General features: G+C 45.3%; 1 protein-coding gene across 3 annotated transcripts in view; it reads left to right on the top strand.

The window, feature by feature from the left end:
- FBXO34 (F-box protein 34) overlaps positions 1–19051 on the top strand; it is a 38930-nt gene that overhangs the window by 7963 nt on the left and 11916 nt on the right. The window contains exons 2-3 of one of the 3 annotated variants that reach the window (XM_030949894.1): positions 5464–5542; positions 17354–17453. The exons of 1 other annotated variant lie outside the window; for it this stretch is intronic. The gene's annotated coding sequence lies outside the window, so the exon portion shown is untranslated. The remainder of the gene's footprint in view (positions 1–5463; positions 5543–17353; positions 17454–19051) is intronic. One more of the 3 variants, XM_030949893.1, reaches the window with a different exon arrangement.

The following is a 19051-nucleotide window of genomic DNA, read 5'->3' as shown; positions in this document are numbered from 1 at the left end:
TGGGAATTCTCTTTTCAATGCAGCTTTGCAGCCTGTGCTGTGGATGGGAGCCCAGAGCAGTCTGAGTCATGCTTCCTCCATGGAGAGGACATTTCAGGGATGCCACCAGCAGTGGACTAAACCAGTTTTCCTAATGATTGCTTTGTTCAGCTTTAGCTACTTATGGGGTTGTTAAGATGGTGTCAGCTGATGTGTCAGCTGGAGGCCATGGGGTAAATTGTAGGATAAAGAGCAGTAGTTTACATACCTTTGTAGCAAATGTCTCTGCTACCATTCTGCATGTTCCTCTTGCCTTAAAAGGGTTTTTTAAAGCCTTTTTTCCTCGTTTGGATCAATACATATATGGAGCAAGGAAAGGGTTGTGTATGGGTGTTGTGAGGTTAACACGGTTTCATCCCTGACCTGACTGAATCCTACCAAGTGAAGGCATCAGTGCATCCTGCGGGGATGGCCCATTTTCTTTGGGAAAATGTTTTTAAGAAATTGGGAAAAACTTCGTTTTCACTTAATCCTCAACATTTTCCTGAGAGAAATTCACTCAGTTGAGTGAATTCACTGAGTGAAAATTGCTGCATCTCTAGTGGACCTATACAGAGCAAGTTTGTTGATGTTGCTTTAATGGTGGTTTTAAGGTTATTTTAATATTTTTATTTTAAGGACCTGGGAAATGCCCCCTATCCCCTGGCTGTCCCCTGTGCTCCTTGGGTCACAAATAGAGAGATTTTACTGGGGTATATGTAAGGCAGAGGCTGCTGAGAGAAGCCTTGTCTTTAATTAGACCAGTGGGTATCACTGGGGTGGAGGGGAAGAGATGAGTGAGCTTTTGAGCCTGAATAAATGTCAGATTGTATTTTGTCAGAATTGCAGTTTGGAATCAGGGATTCACTGAGTTTCCATTTGGCTGTGGGCTGTCTGGGGCCTTTTTGCATCTCCCATCTCTTAGCTGCAGTTATGGGAAAGTTGCATTTACCACTTTACAGACACAAAGCAGAGCTCTTTAGGGGAAGGAAGGGTAAATGACCCAGGTAAAATGAGCCAGGCTGGAGTCAGTAAAACTACCCAGAGTGCCAGCAAGTGATACCTTGTCCTGAGTTTAATCTATTCTCTTCCCAGTGGTCATGCCCAGGAGGATTAGTGAGAGATGCTTTAACCTAAAGCTACTTGGAACAGCAGTGCTTTTTTTATTCTCCCTCTCAAAAGTGGTTTGCTTTTACTAAAATAGCTAAATGCAGGCATGTTAAGCTTAATATATATGTGTGTGTGGGTACCTGAGAAAGCATCCCATTAGGTAACCCTGGAACTTTCTCCTGGGGAGATGCTGAGAATATCACCTTTGCTGCCAGTCAGGGCCAAGCCAGGCTTGTTAGCAGCTTGTAAGTGACAGCCCTACTTTGCTTTGTGGGTATTTTAAGTGATGAGGGTAGCAGAGCTCCAGGGAGAGGTGATAACGTCTGTGCTGGTTTTCTTCTCGATAGGGAGGTGGCAGAGGAGGAGGAGATAGGACTAATTGCATACCTTCCAATTCCAGTTACTTCATTACAGAATAATCATTGGAGCAGCCCTGCAATCTGCTCTGATAGCAGATAAGTGGCGTGGCTCGCAGCACTTCAATCTAAACAAAACTTAAGTGCTTTTTCCTTTTTCCCTGGAGTGAAACTGTAATTTCGTTATGTGAATGTTAGCCAGGACAAAGTTGTTTTTGCAGCTGTCATGATGATTCTCTGGGCTTTGTGTTAGAGGTATGTCCCCAGTGTATGTAGCAAAAATATCCTAAAATACTGCATTCCCATACCTGGAAGCTTCAGTTGAAGGCTCTCCAAATGTTTGCCAGGTGAAGATCTGTTCAGCTTTGACGTTAGATGTCTCAGAGGGTTTAGATAGAAACCAGTGAAGGTTTGGATTATATTCCTTTCCAGAGCAATACATGTTAATTAACTTCTCTGTCTGCATTAGGCCCTGAAAGAGTCAAGTGAAAGAGCCTGAGCACATCTCTGCTGCTTCAGAATACGAGTCCCTGTGGTGAGGGTGGTCACGTTGAAGCTTTGCCTCATTTTGGTTCTCTGGTGCAGAAATGGTGTTAAATGCAGCCCATGTGATGCACAAGAGAAGTATCAGGCAGAGCTTGGGAGAGAGATTTTGCCTTTCTTTGAAATGGGGTAAAAGTGGATTTGTACTCCAGGCTGAACCCTGGGAAATGATAAAATCCCAGAATGTTTGGGTTGGGAGGGACCTTCAAGCCCATTTTGTTCCAACCTCCTCCCATGGGCAGGGACACCTTCTACTATCCCAGGTTGTTCCAACCCCATCCAACCTGGCTTTGGACGCTTCCAGGGATCCAGGGGCTGCCCCAGCTTCTCTGGGCACCCTGTGCCAGAGCCTCATAAAATACCTGGAGCTGCTGTTGCTGATGATGACTTTAAGGTACCTATTTAAGGCCACAAGATCACCCCAGACAAGTGCCTGGACTTTCCACAGTGCAGTACTGGCCAGACCTTAAACTCTCTTCGGGCTCATTTTTTCTGGACTGCCACAGAACCATTAAATCTGATCCTTTCCTAAAAAGACAGCTGACTGTGCAATGTGAGCCACATAAAATTCTTTGTCTCTGCTTTGGACTTGAATGGAAAAGTAGTTTGTTTTCCCATTAAATTGACCTCAACTGTTGCTGCCCCAAAGGGGGTCTGTTCTTGCAGGCTCTGCTTGGCCGGGAGGCAGAGCGTGCTTGGCTCTCCCTGTGTTTTACTGCAAGCCTGCTAACTCACTCCAGGACAATGGGAGGATGGTAATGCACTAAGGCAGGTATTTGTTAGCAGGTTAAATGTTTTGGGAAAGAAAATGTAATATATACTTAGTGAAAGTTAATAGTTTTGTAAGTTGAGGTTTGGTTGTGTTGGTGGTAACTTGGCTGATAGGGTTGATGGTGTAGATCCAACTGCAGCATGAAGCTCTGGGAATAAATAAGGTGAAGTGGTGGTGAATTTCAAAGGAACAAAGAGTACAAAGCCTTCTTAATTGAATCTTACATTTTTAGGGTGGCTTTCAGAGGGAAAAGCCCAAATATGCTTTGCAAACCAACCTGTGCATTGTGTACTGTAGTGGGTCCATGTAGGGATCCATGTAGTGGATCCATGTAGGAACAGTGTGACTTATTTAATGAGATGAACTGCATCATGTTATTTTTTAAAAGAGGTATTTAGTTATTTGTATTGGGGAAAAAAACATTTTTCCTGAGAGTCTGTAGCTGATCAGACTCCTGCATCCCTTTCTAGCCGCTGATGTTGCAGGGACAGGAGGCTGGCAGGTTGGATTGGGTATTGCCTAAATAAAATGAGGTTCAGGCCTGGAGTGTTACCTGGCAGGGCTGCCTGACCCCCACCTGCTGGGGACTCACAGTGCTCTTTGTTTAGGAAAAGGTTTTAGGATGTGAGTCTCACGTGGGAGCACAGGTGCTATGCTGCCTTTTTAAGAGTTTGGGTGCCTTGACTTTGTAGGGAAAAGAAGCAAAAAAATGGGCTGTGATATCTTTCAAGCTGCTCCAAGGGTAATCCAGGTGGGAAGGGACTCACCTGTGGACAGGAGGTTCAGCTGGGTAGTCAGGAAGCATCAGCAAGGCACAGCTCCTTCCTAAGAGTGAGCAAAATTCCTCCACCTGTGAACACCATCACATTCACCCAGCCTTGGCTCTTCTCTGGCTTCTGTTTGCCTTTTAATGGCCATGGGGTGCCTCAGTGCTTCCTTCCTCTCTTCCTGGTGTTTGGCTCAGGGGTTTGATGGCCCCTGTGATGCTGGAATCAGCACATGGGAGCAGGTGGGTACTGGGGGAATGTCCATGGGATTACACTGGTGTGTTTATGGCCTGGCCTGGCTGCACTGGGACTTCTCACGTGCTTCCATATCCAGCACTTAGTCACCATCCATCTTCACTGCAGAAAATGAATGGAAGGCAGATTGTTACTGGAGACTTTTCTAGGGAAAAAGTTTTTAATGAGTACCTGAAGGGCTGCAATCCTATGGATTGTGTGTGGTGTCATGTAGCTGTGAGCAGGTTTTCCTTATTCCAGAAGCTGGATTGATTCCTTAGGCTGGATAGCATCTGATTTTTATATGAGGGAGGGGGAAAAGTTGTCTGACTTTAATCTGAATTTACTAGGTACTTAATAAGAAAGACCTCTGCCCTGAGTGACTTGCTCAGCCTATGTTGTGTTGCAGGAGCTCCATGGAGATGAAGCCTGCTGGCTTTATTTTGCTCTGAAATCCATTTGGCTCAAAATTGCTTCCAGAATCTCATCCTCCCTGGTACTTCACACTTGTGACTGGGTAACCTGCTGAGTGTTAAGGGTTGTGGCAAAGCCTGGGTGCTGTGGTGGCTGAGAGGTGACACCGGCACATGGAACTTGTCCTTCAAGTGACAGGCAGAGGCACATTTCCGAAAGCTGTCTGTTTCTGCCTGTCTCATCCCTTTATAATCTGCAATTTATATTTAAAAGCAGAGGGATTTAAGTTGCTTTCTGTGCAGTTGTGGCCTGTGGGAGCAGTTGGCTGTCGTGGTGTTTGGCCCTGGAGCTGCCTTGGTGGCCGATTGCGTAAGCGAGCGAAGGTATTTGCAGCAGTCACTTGGAAACGGGGATAATTCAAGTCTCGATCGAGCTCAGGCTCAAACAGGTTGTGGAATTTATTTATACAACACCACTGGGGTGTGTGACACTGAAGAGCCAAACAAACAGAGGTTCCCAGCCCCGAGGCTTGTGCTGGGTGTTAGATAACGAGGGATGGGGTAATTACAGCCAGGGACATGGGTGGAGGGGTTCGAAGTGGGTGAGGGCTGCATCCGTGTGGAGAACATGAAATGTGCCTCGTTAATGGCAGTGTGAAGAAACTGTGGGTGCACCTGGGGTTATGGGAAGGCTTGGAGGTCAGCCCTGCAGAAGGAAGTGTTGTCTGAGCTGTTGGAGAGGTGTGGAGTAATAAGGGAAAGCGGAAGGAGGCGAAATGAAACCAGCCAAGCGTGCGGGGAGGGGCCGCGTTACGTGGAAGCTGATGTGCAACAGCCCTGGCACTCCAGGGGCTTGGGGAATCTGGGTGTCACAGCAGCCACTGGGAATCCACACCCCAACCCCAAAACGTGTGTGCTTGATGGGAACAGAGGAACAGGTAAAGAAAGGGGTCCAGTGTGGTTTCTGGGGGCTTGTCTGTCCCTCCTCTCCGCTGTCTGTGCTCCCTGGGCTCTCGTGGTGCCAAGTTGGCTTCTGCCCAGCCACTGGGCTGGTTTTGGGGTGTACTCGATCAGTCAGCGCTGAAGATCTTGAATTGGTGGTTTTCCATGTCAGCAATACATGGATTGTTGTTCCCATGTGCCCTTTGCTCTGGGCAAACTGGATCTTTTGGGTTTTAGGAGCTGGGTAGTGGTTGTTAATACCTTTACTGTGTCACTAATTTCCTTTTTCCTTCCCTTTTGCTCTTCAGAAATGCCATTCTCCTGAGTGTGTAAGGAACCTACAGAACTGTAATGTCTAACCCTACATGGAGTAACAACTCTTGGAAGGTACCACCCTTTTTTAACTACATAGCTTTGTTACAGGTTGGGTTAATGATGTGCTGATCTTTGCTTCAAAGCTTGAAATTGAAGAACTGTGTCTTATGTAATGCTGTCCCTTGAAAGGGCTGACAGTGCTGTGATCCTCCAGCCTCTGATTTCCAGAAAAACTGGGTGCAAGCTAACACTTGGTTTGGGGTGCAGAGGGACCATCCCTGTTTCTCTGTGGATGATGATGTCTTTAGGCAGCTCTGGTGTTGCCTTAGGAACAGATGGTGGTTTCTATTCAGAGAGCTGAACTGAGCTTTCTTCATACTTGGTGGCCATCCTTGGAAACATATTGCCCTTCTTTTTAGTGATGCATGATGGTTTGCTCGTTGCTTCAATTCAGTGACCTTCTGGATTGTCTTTCTTGAGGCTTCCAGGCATATTTATAAAGAATATTGTGATGAAGTGCAGTTACACTTTAACATTTAGATTGAAATGTCTTGGCTGTTCGTGCTGCATTAACCAGCTCTCAGGCGTTGGCTTGTTCTGCTGTCTGATCCTGCAGTGATGCCATAATACTGAATTTTGGACTGCCCTGTGCATTGCCATGGCAACAGACTGATGTCACACTCTCAAGGACATGACTTCAGTGCACGATCATGCAGAGGCACAATCAGATTTGTGGAGGAGAAAGCTGACTAATGCACATCTCAAAAGCAAACAAGGGGAATGCAGGTTACAGCTGACCAACCAAGGTGCCTCAGGGATGAAAATTCCCCACTTAAAGGAGGGGCTGATTCTGTGTCTAAGACAGGAACAATTGTCTTGATGAACTTCTCTTCACCATGGAGAAGCAGAGGACTTGCAGGTTTCCTATATCTTTAAAACCGGTGGTGGAAGAGATCATTGTTTCTGGGGTGGGGAAATGCTCTCTGGTTTCAGAGGTTTGATAGGGCACAGCTTTCTTTTAATTTTAAAGGACCTCTCAGTGGTCTTGTAAGCACCCTGAGAATACTTTGACTTGCTTAATGTTGTTCAAACAGTTTAATTGGTTTTCCAAAGCTTTTATTTTATCCATAACATTGGAAGGTGAAAGGGGAACTCCGCATCTGCATTATGGTCACATTTTCCTATATCCTATTAGCAGATTCCAAGATTGTTTAATGTGATCTCCACCCATTTCATTTGGCTGCAACCTTTGCTCCCATGAAAACAAGGCTGATTGTTCTGAATTGCTGTGTGTATGTGCTTTGGCACGGCATGAAGGTACCTATAATAACACAACCATTGTCTGGAAAAAAAGGCAGTTTGCAGTAATAACTACAAATAAAAGGGTGCAGTCCAGGGGCAAGACAGATAATGGTCGTTTTCCCACCCACTGCAAAGGGCAGATTCTTAAACATGGTCACCCCTCAGCATGACAGGGCTGTGGGTTTTAGCCTGGGATGTGAATACTGGGAATAAGGGACTGAAATATTTGCACGTTGTTCCAAGTTTCTCTTTCCTGGCCCCGGTTCCATTGCTCATATCTACGGATGGGGAGACTGAATGACTTTTGCACAATGCAGTGTTTTATTTGCATGCTGTGAGCAGTTTAACAAGTGTGTGTGTGCTAAATGAAGCATTCCCACTTTCAGTGAGCAGCTGATGCACCCTTAAAATAAAAAGAAAAAGAGATTTAAAAAAAAAGTGCCTTTAGGTTGAACAGTGGGGTTTTGAGGGGTGACATTGTGCTGTGTGCCTGAGCGGATGGTGGGTCGTGCCAAGGCTGAATGTTAACTAGAAATGCTGTGAGATGCAGCAAATAACCAACTCACACTCCTTGGTGCTAAAGTAATTTTTGCTCATCTCTGCACTTTGTGGGATAAAAGCTGTTCTAGTGCAAGATTTGCAAGTAATGTGATTGTTTTAAATGCTCAGTGTCACAGGAATTGAGGACATTTACCAGAAACTGGCATTTCTTGTAGCAGTTTGGTTGCCTCCCAGGACAGGAAACTGTGAAGTGGTAAAAAAAAGAGTCGGGGAAGGAGTTTAACAACGCTCTCTGTAAATCATGATGCTTGAATTCAGATCCTGGCCTTGAGCTGAAAGGCCTGGGAGCTCTGCAGGACCCAGTGATTCAAGCTGCTCTGCAGAGAACAAGAAGATAATGGTGATGGACTATCAGGAAGGCAGCCTTGCTGAAAAGAGAGGCTTTGTGATACAGTCAAGGGGAAGGAAGTCTGGAGAACTCAGAAAAGGAACAGATGTTTTTGGTGGTGGGGAAAAACTTAACTATCCCTGTAGTTTGTTCTTGCAGCAGAGCCAGCAGGAGGAACTTGATACCAAACAAAAGTAGGCACACCCAGGATTTAGCAGAGGGATCCTGGAAAGCTGAAAATCAGTGCTTTGGTGCTTTTCTGTTTGACAAATACCTTATGCAGTGGCATCTGGCAGATATAATAATATATGTGTGTGCAAAGGTGTGTGTAAAACAGCTTGAAGGTGTTAGATGTTTGTCTTTAACAGCAATAAAAGAAGTATTGATGTATGAAGTGATACCCAAAGTGAGGAGCCAAGAGAGATGCTGTTCTCTGAGAAGGAAATAATGACAGGAGATGCATTAAAAAAGAGGGTGAAGTTTTTTCCTAGGGTGTGTTTATGGATGGTGATGACTTGAAGTGTGATAAAACAGATTGCTGATCCTGTGTATCAAAGTACCAGTGGCAATGATTTTTCAAGCTGTTGAAACTTGCATCCACCAAAAAAATATATATCTATTTCATTCTTCCTAATAGGTTAATCCACTGTAATTGGCTGTGAAATCAACCTGGGGGAATTTTCCCATCTGTAAATGATGCACAGCCTCTTTGCTGTCTGCTTGGCAACCGTACCTTCAGATAATTAAAAGCTGTTTTTTAAATCCACTTTTCTTTCAACTCTTGTTTTTCTGCATCTCGCTGCTTCTCTGAGAGCTGTCAGTCACTCTTCTGGCCAAGCTGTAAAAACCAAGATAATGTGCTTTTAGGAAGGGAAAACTGCAGATGATCTTTTTATAAAAAAAAAATAAAACTACAAAACTAGGTGAATGTGAGGAGCTTTTTAGCATGCATGTCACTGCTGCATTTCTAAAAGTAACTGAACTTTCCCAGTCCAATATGGAAAAAACTTTGACTTTCAGATCTCTGGTGCCACTTGCCCTGCTAAAATCAATAACCAAACCTCCATGGTTCACTTAGGAAGCAGTTCCAGTTCCCCAGAAATGACAGGAGTTGCTCAGCACAGGGATCCTCTGGTTTCAGCACATACTTTCATTGCTCTGTAGTGTTTTGAGAGGCCGAAGGGTGGGATGCAGCTCCAGTGAATTTCCAGATTCCTAACAGTGTGAGGGACTGTTTTTAATAGTGATGATAAAAACAGCTATTCCCAGTTGGAGGTTTAGTCAGTGGTATAATTATCAGAGCTATGAAATAGTGCAGGGATGGCTTGGGATGGAAAAAACTAAAGCTTGAAACTTATTTTCTTGAGGGAGCTGTTTGAAATGATTTCCTGCAAGCTCATAGAGAATTGGTGAGAGATGTCAAAGGGTGAGGGCTCAAGATTGGTGATTGCTTTGGTAATTCAGTGTTTGGGCTGGCAAGCTGCAGCTGGCTTTTGAGAGAGAATTGGTTGTTGAAAGCCAGGGGGATGAGTGGGAGCTCTGGAGGGGCACATTTGGTTTGTAAAGTGCTGAGGATTTCCACAGCAGGGTCACAATCCCCAAAGCTCCACAGCTGGCTCACTGAAACCATCCCTTCTAAACCACAGCTGTGGGCTCCTTATTTTCTGCTTCACTTCTTAGTGATTTGGTGGGGTTTATTCATATTTTCTCCATTTTGTCCAAGAGGGGAAACTCTGAGAAGAAAATACTGTTTGTGCTGGAGGGAGCAGTGGGAATATTGGGTTAGAGAGCAATGTAGGTATTTTTTCCTTTTTCTGTCTTTATTATAAAGTTGTTTTTTGGACCTGTTAGAGCAGAGACCACAAAGATGTTGTGAGGACTGGAGCAGCTCTGCTCTGGAGCCAGGCTGGGAGTGTTCACCTGGAGAAGAGAAGGCTCTGGAGAGACCTTGGAACCCCTTCCAATGCCTAAGGGGACTTGGGAAAAAGAGGGAATGTGACTTTTTATGTGAGCAGATAGGGATGGAACAAAGGGGAACAGTTTTAAAACAAAAGAGGAGAGATTTAAATTAGAAATTCTTCCCTGTGAGGGTGGGCAGGCCCTGGCACAGGGTGCCCAGAGAAGCTGTGGCTGCCCCATCTCTGGAAGTGTCCAAGGCCGGGCTGGACAGGGCTTGGAGCAGCCTGGGATAGTGGAAGGTGTCCCTGCCATGGGAATTAGAACAAGGTGATCATGAAGGTCCTTTCCAACCCAAACCATTCTAGGATTTTATGTTTTCTGTGTTTTTTCATAAAAAAAAATTCAAGTCTTGTAAAACAAACCTGAATCTGATGTTTCCAGTGGACTTTAGAAAAGTTCATACTTCCACAGTGGTTATTTACATGGAAAGGATTGCACCAGAATTATTTCTGGTGTCCTCTTATAGGTCTGTGCCACTGAATTTTGAAGAGGAAATGTGAAAAGGGAAAGGCAGAGGCAGAAAGCAGAAGTTGTCACAGTTCATAAACGTGCAGAAATTGTCCTTTACTGAAATTTCAGTGCTATTTTGGGGCCTTTCTTTTTTCTTTAGGAAATGAATTACAGTGGAATTCGTGCTATGCTTAGGATTTCTGAAACTTTAATTGTGTCAGTTGCTAGGTGTATTGACTACAAAGCTCTGAAAATATCAAACTATTTTTTACTTCAATAATTCTTGAGTTATTAGTGGGGAAAAAAAATCTTTAAAAATAGAGCTAATAAAAGATTAAAGATCTGTGGAATTGGTAGGTTTCCAGATTAGCTTAGATTTTAAACAGTCCTTTGAAATAATCATGCGATAAGATATTTTATTTAATGTTGGTCTCTACTGCAGTTTACCAGGCAAAACCCCTGAGTTTATTTGAAGCAGAGTTGGTTCAGCAGATGTTTTGTGTACAATGTTTTCTTGAGAATTTCTGTAAACCCAGGTGATGCTTTGTCTGGGAAGGATTTGTAGTGTGTCCTCTTGGCTGCCTTCTGTCTTCCTCTCGAGCCCTTTGGCCATGACGTGTCACATGTCTGTGCTTTGGCTGCTCAAAGTCCTTTCTGGTCCCTTTAAAGGGGTTCTGTGCTTTTTTACAAGCTGCAAAGCAGTTTAGGGTGGGAAATACCCTGATGCTGCTTTGGGATCATTCACCTGTGTTTGTGTGAGCCCAGCTCTGCTCACCCATGGCCTGTTCTGCTCCTGCTCTGTGTTGGATGAGCTCTGCAGGTGCCTGGTTCTGGCTGATGGATGTCCAGGGCTCCCCTTGGGTTGTGATGTTGTGCCAAGTGCTGTTGTGGGTCTCCTCTGCCTTGCTGTGCTGTTCTCCTGTCACTGGTGAGGGTTCCAGCTTTGTGTTGCTGCCTGTCACACCCTGGTGTCCTGTTTCTTTCCTTTTCCTTGCATGACTTCACACTGCAGGCCTGGAGCTGTAGGAGGGGAGCTCATTCCTGGCAGCCCCAAGGATGTCAGAGGGTCCCTCCCAAAGAGGCCTGGTGGCAGTAGAGCTCTGGAGGCCTCTGGTTGTAAAGAGTGGCTGCTCCCTGTGCAGGAAACTGGGGCTGAGAGTCACCTCTTCAGAAGGTGTGTCCTCATTCATTGAGGAGCTGTGTCACCATGTCCAGGAGTTCTATGAGAACATAAGAAGGTTGTGTGACCTTCATGAGAATAAGAAACCTCATCAAGTTCAAGTCCAGGTGCAAGGTGCTGCTCCTGGGTCAGGTGTGAGTGCAGACTGGGAGAAATCATTGAGGACAGCCCTGCAGAGGAGGACATTGGAGTTGTGGTGGATGAAGAGAGGGCTGGGAGCTGTGTGTGCTCACAGTCCAGGGGGACAACTGAGTTCAGGGCTGCTCCAAAACAGGAGTGGGCAGCAGTCAAGGGATGTGATTCTCCCCCACAGGGTGCCCAGAGCAGCTGTGGCTGCCCCATCCCTGGAAATGTCCGAGGCCAGGTTGGATGGGCTTCGAGCAGCCTGGGATTGTGGAAGGTGTCCCTGCCCTTGACCAGGATTGAAACTGGATGGATTTGAGGTCCCTTCCTACCTGAACCTCTCAAGGGTTCTGTGAAATGGGATGTGCTTAGGGATGTTTTCAGAGAAGTCTGAACTCCCCCCTGCCTCAGGGATCCCAGTGGGGTCTTGCAGCACCTCTCCCAAGAAGTCAGAAGTGAATAAAGGAGGGACACTGGGGAGTGGCCACTCTCCATACAAGAAGGAACATTCCTGTCCCTCCTGAGACCTGACATGAATAATATAGCTGTGAGTGATTGTAGTGGGTGACTCCTGCTGCAGGGACAGACACATCCACCTGACAGCGTGGCCACAGAGGTTGTTGCCTGCCAGGGACTGGAGTTGGAGATGTCACAGAAGCAGTGCCAAGAGAGCTTAGAGGTCAAGATAAAGTTCATGAGATTACTGATTACTGTTGTGGACAAAACAGAAAAATAACATTTATTGATGGCTAGAATAGTAAAATAATAGTGGGAACAGGCATAAAACCAACATCTTCTCTCTCGCTGTGGGGCAGGACCTGCTCTGCCATGGAGCATCCCTTATCCTTCCCTGGCCTTGGTGGGGTTTTTCCTCATTGTCTCTCTGTCAGGTGTTTTTCACCCTTTCTTAAATGTTTCCTCAGTGGTACCAGTTGGTTCAGTGATGGGCTGAGCCACAACTGTGGTGGGACATGAGGAGCAGGCTGGAAAGGGCCTGAGGTAGCCCTGGCCTCCTGCAGTAGAAGCTCTGTTAGAACCTGACAATAATAAATGATTTTAAATTATTTATTTCATTTTTTTTTTTTTTTTTTTTGGTTTTGTTCTTAGATTGTAACCTGTTCTTCAGGAGCTTTTATACTTTGTTTTTTTAAGACACAGCTGGAAAGCCCAGTGAATCCCAAACTTATTCAGAGGGTGTGGGTGGTGGTGTGTCCTGTTTGTTGGTGGGTGGGTGGGTTGTTTTTAGATGTTCCTAAGGAATCTGTTCTGGTGGAAGTTTGCAGATGTAACGAGGCACTTTGTTCCAAAATGTGCTGTGAAAAATAGTTTGATCTTGTTTCTGCATGAAATCTGTCCTGAAGTTGGGGATATTTGGATATCTCTTTCCCTAAGTGCAGAGCAGACTTTTTTGTAAAGTGCTGACCTATAAATTGGGGATTTCTGAGTTCAGCATTTTTGCACTGTCCTTGCAAGGTGGAAGATAGTTCTGGGTGAAAATGTGACATTGGGGCACCAGCAGTGGCCTACTTTAGACAAAAGTTTGAAAATATTTAAGGTTTTGTGGCGATTCATGAGACATTGATACTAAAAATAATGGAAAATGCTCATATGTGAGAATAGAGTGGGTTCAGGAATATGATAGGAAAAAATTGGGCATTTTGAATGACAGAAATCATGAAATGATAGAATGTTAAAGGGTTGGAAGGGACCTTAAAGATCATCTCATGCCAGCCTCCTGCCATGTGCAGGAACTTCTCCCACTAGATCAGGTTGCTTAAGGCCTTATCCAACCTATCCAAATATTTGCAAGTAATGGCACAGTTACTTCTAAAGCTCTTTTTTTGGTACTATTATATTTAATCTAGTGTTTGTGCTGCTGAGTAAGGTTTGCTGAATTTGGATTTGGAGACCCTTAGGAAAAATCTGGACACTTTAGAGATGCCTAATGGATTTTGGAACCTCTCAGCCCTGCAGTGGATTGGAATGAATCCATGTGGAGGAAACTGCATCGTTCTGCTTTGAGTCTTTTGTGTGTCTGTGTGGGTTTGGTTTGCTTGGGGTTTTTTGGGGAGTGTTTTTCTGGGGGGGGCTTTTGTGCCTCTGTCTTTGCTGAAAAAGCATTCACAGTGTTATAGGACAGAGAAATGCACATAATAATTTTTGGTTAAAGGATAAGATTCCACTGAAGTAAATAAAAATGAATTACCCCTTGTTCTGCTACACTCTGTAGGTCTGGACCTGTATCAGGGAATATGGGGTGGTCTCAGAAAGGAGAATTGGCAACCCAGGGGCTGGTTCAAACCAAGTGAGAGCCACAGAAACGTGGTAAAGCCATATTTCATTCAGTGAATTGAGTTTTAAAGCTGATGAAATTAATGCTTAACATTTCATTGTTAGCAGAGTTCTAAAGAAGGAACTTTTATTTATTTATTTGCTGGATATTTAGAAGTCAGCTTTAGGGTTTTTTTCTGCTGTTTTAGAAGCTATTTCATATCCCACGGAGAAATGTGCAGGATCAATTATTCCTGTGCATTTTGTGTGCCATGGTGCTGGGGGCCTTCTTCCCTGTGTAGTGTCCTGTATGAGATTTTTGCTGTCCCGGTGACATTTTACTTTGTTACTAGTTACCAATCGAAAGTCCAATCCTATGCTGGAGTACACAGATGCAGAGATACACAAAGATACACTTTTGCAACTGAGTTTATTTCTGTTGTATTACAAGATCTGCCCTGAAACAGGAGAAGGGAACTTCAGGAATTAAAATGGGTCACTAACAAACTGTTCCTGGTGAACTGGTGAGGAATTTCTGTCAGGCAGGGCATGTGATGGTCGCTTTATGAGCTGTCACAACAAAAACAAATCCACCCTCTGCGTGCCAGAGTGAGTCAAGTGCACGTCTCCAGCCTGGATCCCTGCTACCACAGGCAAAACAGGCTGATGAAATGATTGTTGGAAATCCTAATCTGCCACGTTGGGGTTATAATAATAATAATAATAATGATGAGGATTTTTAAAGCAAGCTTATATTGTGTTCTTGAAAAAGATGGGATTCTTCTTGCTGGTTTTGACTGGCTTTCTCTAAAGTGGGGCAGGTTGGCTCTCTCCTGGTGTTCAGGCTGATCTTTCATAGAGGCAGTCTGGGTTTCTGCCTCTGGTGTTTGTCCTGAAGCTCCCTTCTCACGTCAGTTCTGCATCTTGCAGCCCTTTCTACCCATCTTTGCATGTGCAGGAGCAATCCAGCGAGACCTCAGCCTCCCAAAACCAGGGCACCACGTCTCCAGAGCTCTGGGAGTGCTGCTCTACTATATTTGGAACCAGCTCTATTGCTTCTATAATAGGAAGGCTTCTGGAAGCTTTCTCCTTCCTCTCGCCCCAAGAAAGTGGCCTTTCAGCTGAGCTTTCATGAATTCACAATCTGCATGGCAAAACAGATGGACTTTTAGAGGCTAAATAATTCAGATGTGGCTTGTGGGTCATGTGGGGGTGTTCAGGGAGGATTTTTGCCCGTGCCCCATGAGCTGAGGGTGCAGCAGCTACAGCCATGCTCACGGGGGCTCTGCCACCCCCAGTTTGTCATTCAGGGCACGTGACAGTGCCAAGGGGTGCCAAGGCAGCTTTCTAGAAAGCAGAATGATGTGTGAGCCCCGTGTGTTTGTCACCAGAGCTGCAGCAGCTCTGCCCAGTGAGGGATTTACTGGTTTTGTTTTCCTCTTGGATCAAGCAGAACAAATCTAATGAGCCAGTTCTTAACTTCTTCCCAGCTGAGCAGCGAGTGATGTCCTTACCCAGATAGTGCAAGGCAGCTGAAGCCTTTCAGGAATAGCTGAACAAGGGAAACACTTGTAATATTATTTTTCCCAATAGTCATGCAGGGCTAAGAGGGTGCAGCAGAGCTTGTCTTTATTTTCTTTTTCCTTTCTGAGATTTTCCTTTTGAGGGGACAACTTAGTCCTTCCAACTCTTACCCCACCTAGTGAGAAAGCATGTGAGCCACAAATGTGGAGCCTTTCATTCTTTCTTGACGTGATCTTGGAAGGAAAACAGGTTCTCCCTGTAGTGCTTCATTGGAATAAGCATTTCACATGCTTATCAGTACAGCAAGTAGAGCTGTTTGACAGCAGTGAGGAGTCAAATGTTGCCTTGGAGCCCTACATGCTCATTTCCCTGCTTCTGAAACACTCTGCACTTTGCCCACTGTGCATTCAGAAGTGTTCCTTTCTACTAAAAGGACCTAAAACCCACTTTGTAGCAGAGATTTTCCAGCGTGATTCCAGCTGTGGATTGGAGATGGCCGAGTTGCAGTCTGAGCTTCTGAGAACCTTGTCCTGCTGGGCTTTGCGAGTTCCTGCCAGGTCAGGGGTAAGTGGGTTCAGGGAGCAATTTGGGTTAATTCTGTCCTGATCCAGCTCCTTGGGAGGCTTCAGGTGAGAAATCAGACAGGGGAAGGTGTGAAAGACTGAGCAGGCCCAGCTCCTGGAGTCTTTCCTCCCAAGAGAGGTGCTCCAGACCCCTCATTGTCTTTGTGGCCTCTGCTGATTCTGCTTACATGGGAATCATCAGTTTCCATTTAAATTGCTGCTCTCTCTGGTGGGATCCAAGGATGGGAGCTTGGAGGAGCTTTGAGAAGGAAGGGCTGGAGTGAATTTGGTGGGGAAATGAGCACAGGGCAATGGTAACCAGGTCCTGCTGCTTTGCCAGCTCTGGTTCCTGGTGCTTGGCAGAAGTGCCATCAGCTGGTTTTGGTGTGGGAGAAGACACAGGAAACTCCCCCACACTAATTCCAGCTGGAGCCCCTGTGGCAGTTTCATTGCCTTTAGATCAGATAATACCAGATCTGATGGACCATCAACAGAGGGGAAGCTGAGCACACCAGGTTTCACAAGGCACATGATGCCTGTGATGGCTCCTTTGGGGTTAAAAGGCAGTTCTTCAGGTGTTTTAAGTATGTAGATATTACCTGAAGAATGGTTAAAAGAAATGGTTGGGGGTTTGAGAGGCTGAGGAGCTGGTGTGTCAATCACCTCATGTCAGACCTGGCCTGGGGGCTGCTGTGGATCCTTCCCAGTGGGATGTTGGGATGAGGAAAGACTTTATGCCAAAGCTTCTTGCTTAGGAGAGTCTGGTGCTGTTAGAGGTGTCCTGAGGGATGACTTGGCTGGGGGATGGCAGAATTGCATGTCTGGTGAATTACTGTTTTGGAGACAGGGATCATACAACAACCTAAGATTGAGCTCCATGTGGGAGAATGGACATGGAACCTGGTTCTTTCAAGAAAACAAATACCCTTATCTTGTTATAAAGCCTCAGCACTGACTTTTCCCACCCTGATGATTGTTTTTGTTATTAACTCCTCTGAGTTCTGCTCTGAAACACTTGCTGCTGCTTCCTTCTGCATCCTGAGTGTGCTGATGCTCTTTGCCCAGCTGATCCAGAGTGACATCCCTATGGAACATCCCAAAGCTTGCCCTGCATGGAGGTGGGGTGGTCAAATGTGTTTTTACACATGTTTTTACCAGCAGAGCGATTGTTGCTCAGATCCAGTCCCGAGGCCACGGCCTCCTTTCAAGAAAGTAAATTTTCTGAGAGGATGTGCCCACCCTTTGAACTGCTTTGTTGATCAGTTACTGTTGCTACAGCTAAAACACACTTGCACTTGCACTAATCAAAATATCAAAAGCTGTGGTGAATTGCTACACAGATGGGGAGACCTTGACTGCAGCCTGGTTGAGTTGATACATTTGTTTTTCTAGGCTGCAGCAGTGCTCAAACCTGGTGATAAGAGAGGGAATTTTGTGGGCCCGTTCCCTGAGCTGGGTCCGTGGCTGAGAGGATGTGTTGCTTTCTGCTGCCAAAAGCAGAGTCCTTCCCACATCTTGTGCAGCAAGGCATATGTTTGGGGGTGGTTTCAGAGAGGGAGAAGAACACGATTAGGGTTTTAACTTCCTCTTCTGTTTTGTTTCTCTGTGCATCTGTATTGCAGTTTTTTGGGCTGTACCTGACTCTGTGCAAAACTTAAATCGGCTGCAGCTCCTTCTGCTAAGGATCAGCCTTGGTACAGAAACAGTGGTAGTTAAAAGGCAGTAAGTATATCTGCTAGCTTAAATGCTGGGGTTTTTTTTTTCTCTTTTCCTTTTCTTTTTTTTAATTCACAAGCACAGCTTTTTACTCTTCACACAGTAGGAATTTGTCAGGAGCTTGCTGGCATTAATAGTCTATTTCAGCTCTTTTCTATAGCCCAGCAGCTACAGAGGGGGGGAAAAAGCATGCTTTGTATGGAGCTGTGGTTGGGTCTGTGCTGCAGTGCCCATCTGAACTTGGCTGTGTCTATTTTGTCAGCTTTTGCTTCCCTCTAGTAGTTGCTGGTCCCTTCCTAAACTCACGAAATCCCACCATACAATGCCTTTGCTTGGATCAGGGTTCTGGCTGCTCCTGACCTGAACCAATTCTCTTGATGGTTTTGCTTCTCGAGCTCTTTACTGCAAACAAGATATCTTTGGGTTTCAATTCTTTATATGGCTTTTTATCTTTTACTTCTCAATTGATCTCCAGAGGAGTGGGACTAGGACAAAACATGTGGTATTCTTAACCAGGGATCCATGGAGAGGGTGTAAGCTGTTGGAAAAGTGAGTGACATTCTTGAAATGGTGTGGTTGCGTTTATTTGGGTGTGGATATAATCATGCTTCTGTGATACAGTTCCTGCTGAGTTTGAAATGCTAGTGTTAGTAAAGCCAGAAGGAGAGCCAGACAAAAGCTTGGAGCAAAGTCAGAATTTCAGTGCCTTTTAGTGATGGTTCATGGGAAAGTAACGATTGTGTGTTTGATTTTCCTAAAGCACCGGGCATATGCTTTTTACTTCTCTGTGAATTACTGTTTGTGAATGTGTATCTTTACAGCATGAGAACATCAGAAACACCTGGTTTTGTGCCTAGGTTTCACTCATAGAGGTAGGTCCTTGTTAGAGACTCTGCGTAGTCTGATGAAAATGGTGTTTAACTACGAAACTTCAATTTCTGCTGTTGCTGATCGTGGCAGCCTCATTCCTGGTCTCCCTGAATCCCTGGAGCAGAGGACATGCTCTCCTCCTCCTGCTCTGCCTCCATCTCCTCCACCCCACACGTTTCTTAGCCTTGTGTAGAGCTCAGCAGAGATTTCTTCATGAAGACTGGAATGTGTTTATATAATATTTTATATATTATTTTAGGCTCCTACTACTCAAATGTAGGCAAAGTCTTAACCTCTTATTCGCCATCATTAAACGAACCGTGGAATTGCTGTAGCAGACATCAAGTCAGGTGCATCTAAACCAGCTTCTGTTTTTTCCTGCCTGGAAGGTTCATCCTTCATCATTTTCCTGGCAAGTGTGGCTACCTAGAGCAGGTTTTCCAGGCCAGGAGTGTTTAGTGGGAGCATTGATTGTGAACCACACTGGTGAAGCAGTGCTGGGCTGGACATAGTGGGGGCTCTTCTGTGCGGGAGGCATCAGGAAGGGGGTGATGTGAGAGACTCAAGCTCTGCAAAAGCAGGGCTAGGACAGCAGTAGGAACGCTGGGCAGAGCTGCTGAAAAGGAGAGAACAACCTGCTGCACTAAATCACAGCTCCCCTGGGGACACAGCTCCATAGTTAGCATCCTCAAATGGCATTCCTTTATTACGGCATCATTGTGCACAGTCCTCTA

This window comes from Camarhynchus parvulus, chromosome 5, assembly GCF_901933205.1.
Source record: "Camarhynchus parvulus chromosome 5, STF_HiC, whole genome shotgun sequence".
In the NCBI taxonomy this organism is placed as follows: Eukaryota; Metazoa; Chordata; class Aves; order Passeriformes; family Thraupidae; genus Camarhynchus; species Camarhynchus parvulus.
The sequence above is the reverse complement of the archived record's forward strand: the minus strand, read 5'-3'. Positions and strand labels throughout refer to the sequence as shown.